General features: G+C 48.3%; 1 pseudogene; it reads right to left on the bottom strand.

The window, feature by feature from the left end:
• Positions 1 to 4,854: 4,854 nt before the first annotated feature.
• Positions 4,855 to 4,972, bottom strand: LOC124799771 (annotated as a pseudogene).
• Between the last annotated feature and the right edge of the window lie 533 nt (positions 4,973 to 5,505).

The raw sequence follows: 5,505 nt of genomic DNA, 5'->3' as shown, positions 1-5,505 counted from the left end.
TGCGTTGCTGGCAGTCGTGTGGACTTTCAGTTAGACAAAGGTGCCTCAGTAACTTTGCTTAATCGTGCCACGTACCAACAGTTAGGCTCACCACGCCTTTCTCAGTCTAGAAAGCACTTCACTGCTTACAACGGTCAGGAAATTCCAGTGCTTACAAATCTCACATTAGGACAGTGAATTTTACTGTGTTGCGATCCAGAGACAGTGAGAACACATTCGGTTTAGATGCTTTTGATTTTTTTATACTTACCATCCATTAGAAAGTACTTTCCATATCGGCTTTTGTACCAAATGACAGGGTCGCTAGCTTGCTTAAACAATTTCTTGAACTATTTCCAGAAGGAATGGGAAAAGTAAGTGACTTCATAGTGCATGTTAGATTGAGAGGCAATGCACAGCCTGAGTTTCTTCGGACGCGCCCCGTTCCAGTTGCTTTAAGAGACAAAGTAGCCAGTGAATTGAAAGAGTTGTAAAATAATGGCGTAATTGCTCCCACTCATGCTAGTCAATGGCCAAGTCGCCTCGTTTGTTGCCTAAGCCTTCTGGTCACATTTGCATTTCTGTTGACTTCAAGTTGACTGTCTACCCACAGACAGTAGTTGGCGCTTATCCGTTACCACGCCCTTAGAACTCGTGGGCAGGCGAGGTGCAGGACATTACTTTCCTACTTGCAAATTCCATTGTATGAAGAATGGTTCAAATGGCTCTGAGCACTATGGGACTTAACATCTGAGGTTATCAGTCCCCTAGACTCAGAACTACTTAAACCTAACTAACCTAAGGACATCACACACATCCATGCCCGAGGCAGGATCAGAACCTGCGACCGTAGCAGTCGCGCGGTTCCAGACTGCAGCGCCTGGAACAGCTCGGCGACCGCGGCCGTCTTGAATGAAGAGTCACAGAAAGTGTTTGTTGTAAACACACACTTAGCACTGTTTAAGTATTTGCGTTTGCCCTTCGGCAGTGCTTCCGCACCAACCATTTTTCAACGTTACTTGGACCAGCTGACTGCAAAAGTGCCATTTTGTTCGAACTATCTTGACGATATTGTCGTCTAAGGTCGTACACCAGAGGAACACATTGACAATTTGCCTACTCTTTTTCGATTGTTGTCAGAAGCAGGACGCAAGTGTCGTCTCCAAAAGCGTGACTTTTTTCAAACTGAACTACAGTACTTAGATCATGTGATAAACATTCAGGGAGTGCACCCCCTCCTATCTCATTTGCTTGTAATCCGTAACCTGCCTGTTCCTCGCAACGTGTCTGAAGTGCAGTCAGTATTAGGCAAGATGATGTACTACTTCTACATCTACATCTACATGACTACTCTGCAATTCACATTTAAGTGCTTGGCAGAGGGTTCATCGAACCACAATCATACTATCTCTCCACCATTCCACGACCGAACAGCGCGCGGGAAAAACGAACACCTAAACCTTTCTGTTCGAGCTCTGATTTCTCTTATTTTATTTAGATGATCATTCCTACCTATGTAGGTTGGGCTCAACAAAATATTTTCGCATTCGGAAGAGAAAGTTGGTGACTGAAATTTCGTAAATAGATCTCGCCGCGACGAAAAACTTCTTCGCTGTAATGACTTCCATCTCAATTCGCGTATCATATCTGCCACACTCTCTCCCCTACTATGTGATAATACAAAACGAGCTGCCCTTTTTTGCACCCTTTCGATGTCCTCCGTCAATCCCACCTGGTAAGGATCCCACACTGCGCAGCAATATTCTAACAGAGGACGAACGAGTGTAGTGTAAGCTGTCTCTTTAGTGGACTTGTTGCATCTTCTAAGTGTCCTGCCAATGAAACGCAACCTTTGGCTCGCCTTCCCCACAATATTATCTATGTGGTCTTTCCAATTGAAGTTGTTCGTATTTTTAACACCCAGGTATTTAGTTGAATTGACAGCTTTGAGAATTGTACTATTTATCGAGTAATCGAATTCCAACGGATTTCTTTTGGAACTCACGTGGATCACCTCACACTTTTTCGTTATTTAGCGTCAACTGCCACCTGCCACACCATACAGCAATCTTTTCTAAATCGCTTTGCAACTGATACTGGTCTTCGGATGACCTTACTAGACGGTAAATTACAGCATCATCTGCGAACAACCTAAGAGAACTGCTCAGATTGTCACCCAGGTCATTTATCTAGATCAGGAATAGCAGAGGTCCCAGGACTCTTCCCTGGGGAACACCTGATATCACTTCAGTTTTACTCGATGATTTGCCGTCTATTACTACGAACTGCGACCTTCCTGACAGGGAATCACGAATCCAGTCGCACATTGGAGACGATACCCCATAGGCCCGCAGCTTGATTAGAAGTCGCATGTGAGGAACGGTGTCAAAAGCTTTCCGGAAATCTAGAAAAAACGGAATCAACTTGAGATCCCCTGTCGATACTACATTCTGTTCATACCGAATGCCGCTCAGATCACGGCTCCGTTGCATCGCTTGCGTCGCAAAAATGTACCTTTCGTGTGGACTAAAGACTGTCAAGACGCCTTTGAGAAACTCAAAAATGCCTTGCGTAGTGACAGATGTTTAGTCCATTTCCACCCTGCCAAGCCGGTAGTTTTTTTAGTCGACGCATCTTCTTACGGAATCGGCGCTGTGATTCAGCACAGAATTGGTGCACAAGACAGTGCTTTTGCCTCAAAGTTATTAACTCACACTCAGTGCAATTACTCTCAGATTCAAAAAAGAGGCTCTCGCTATTGTGTATGGTTTGACCAAATTCCATTACTATTTGTTTGGTCGTAAGTTCTATTTAGTGATAGATCACAAGCCTTTGCAGTCCTTGTTTCATCCGTCAAAGCCGGTTCCTCCACGCACTGCCCAAAAATTGCAACACTGGGCTTTGTTGCTTTCGCAGTATCAGTCTGAAATTGTGTACAGACCTACGACAAAGCAAGGCAATGCAGACGCCCTATCTTGCCTTCCGATTGACCCAGACTATGTATCTGCCGCATTCTGTTGCCATATCGATGCGCAGGACTCTGAATTGAAAAATAGCACACGCCACGGAAGCAGATCCAGATCTCAAAATTTTGTTGCATTATATTCGCACGTGTTGGCATCGTTCATTGAACAGTATCTAGAACTCAGTTGTTCGCCGATATTTTGCACCGTGGCATAGCCTTTCACTTCAACAAGGTATGAGTCCAGTTCAAAAAGACAACGGACAATCCCGTGTGCTTATTCCCATAGTGTTCCAGAAGGATGTGTTGTGGATGCTCCACCAAGGACATTGGGGAACTGTTCGCACTACCATTTTGGAACACTTGCTAGCTCATAGTGGTAGACTGTTTTAGCAGGTTCCCATTTGCGGTACCTAAGGCTTCTGCCACATCACGTAGTGTTGTCCTCTACATTTTCCATCGAAAGTTTGCCAGAAGTACTTGTGTCGGACAATGGACCACAATTCACTTCACGTGATTTTGAACAGTTTTGTGAACGAAATGGCATTCGTCATCTAACAAGTGCTCCATTTTAAGCACAGTCCAACGGAGAAGCAGAACACTTCGTACGCACTTTCGAGCAACAGATGGCCAAGCTTCGCACCACCCACACAAGGACACGGGAACAGGCGCTGCAATTCTTTCATGACTTCTATCGCTCCCACAGGAGACGGACCATTACCGGCAGAACTTCTGCGTGACCACCGCCATCAAACGCTGCTCCACCAGTGGTCCGGAAGTATCGCTTTGCGCAGCGCAATCTTGTTCTTTTCTGGGTTTATGGCAACCGTGGGCGCTGGGAAAGAGTCGTGATGGAGGAACGCATTGGCTCTTACATGTATTTGATTGCAGGTCCCGAAGGTTTGCAGCCTCACTTCCAGAACTAAATTCGCGCACTTCATTTGCTCCGTGATTCTGCTGCTTTTCTTTCCCCAGATTCACAGCCTCACGGGACCGCGCGGCCTTGGCAACCAGTCTCCAGTGCCACCAGAGCATCCCAGACAGAGTGGATGGACGATGCGCCCTCGCCCCCGCCGTTCCAGCTCGCCAAACCCATGGACCTGGACCCACCATTGCCGTCGCCGTCGCCGTCGCCGTCGCCGTCATCGCCTAAGCACACCCCCTCAGGCCTGGAGTGTGCCCTGGCAGCAGTTTTCTGGAGGATGCTCCTGTTGCCTCGCGAGCCAGATGGCAGGGTACGGTTGGGAGTAGGCCGTCTTCCACAGCTACAGATCCTGGCCCATCTCCACGTCCAGCGTCCTGCCTACCTCCCCGTTATCGTTCGTAGCCTCACTACACAATAACGGTTGCGCATTCTGGGGGGTGGGAGGGGGGGGGGGGAGGGATGTGCTGGCGTAGTCTGACACCAACACAACATGTGGCAAAGAGATTGCGAGATGATCGACAAAGGCCAAAAACAGACTCGCTGGAAACGCGCCGCCAACGTCCTCCTGGCCGCCAGTGTTTAGGATCGCCGGTGCCGACCGGAAGTCAGTCTGTCGCACCGAGTAAGTTCCAGTGTCATCAGTCGCAGTACAGCACGAATCGCAGTAGCAGCTAGCTCCGCCGCTGAACTCAGCGACAGGCAGCACATAGCAACCATAAAGTGAACACAACAGACTTTGTACTTCACCAGCAATGAGCCTAACGTGGACTATGCAGAAGAGCTTGTACTCACTCCGTCTTCAGGCCACGAGTGGCCTACCGGGACCATTCGACAGCCGTGTCATCCTCGGTGGAGGATGCGGGTAGGAGCGGCATGGGGCCAGCACACCGCTCTCCCGGTCGTAAGATGGTATTCTTGACCGAAGCCGCTACTATTCGGTCGAGTAGCTCCATAGTTGGCATCACGAGGCTGAGTGCACCCCGAAAAATGACAACAGCGCATGGCGGCCCGGATGGTCACCCACCGAAGTGTCGACCACGCCCGACAGCGCTTAACTTCGGTGATCTCAAGGGAACCGGTGTATCCACTGCGGCAAGGCCGTTGCCAGAAGAGCTTGTACCACAACGAATATCTTGAGTTAAGTAAACTTTCCATTCTTATGAATAAACAACCCAGTTAATCTACGTGTGCAGTTTGTGTTATAGAAAGAGGATACCGACCACCAAACAACAATCTCTCCATGCTCCTACAGTACAGCTCTGCAGACACAAAGAGACGATATGTAAGTTCACTAGGGACTGTGTTCCGAATTCACGAAACAGCCATGTCTAGGCAGACGAAAACACTTGTTCAGTATGGGTTTGGCATTAACGTGGGGGCAGGTATTCTGGACGGTCACGTGATTGAGCCATACCTCCTTCCATTCAATCTAACTGTACCTGCATACTTGACCTTCCTACAAAACGTAATGGACCCGTTATTGGAAGCTGTGCCACTGAGAGTCCGTCAGGAAATGTGGTTTCAGCGTGATGGCGCAACACCTCATTTGTCACGTGGGGTTCGGAAACATTTAAAGAGACGATATGGTGGTCCAGCCGCGTGGCCGCAGCGATCGGCAGATGTATCTCCTATGAACAAC

The sequence above is a fragment of the Schistocerca piceifrons genome, chromosome 5 (assembly GCF_021461385.2).
Source record: "Schistocerca piceifrons isolate TAMUIC-IGC-003096 chromosome 5, iqSchPice1.1, whole genome shotgun sequence".
Classification (NCBI taxonomy): Eukaryota; Metazoa; Arthropoda; class Insecta; order Orthoptera; family Acrididae; genus Schistocerca; species Schistocerca piceifrons.
This window is presented reverse-complemented; position numbering and strand designations above follow the sequence as displayed.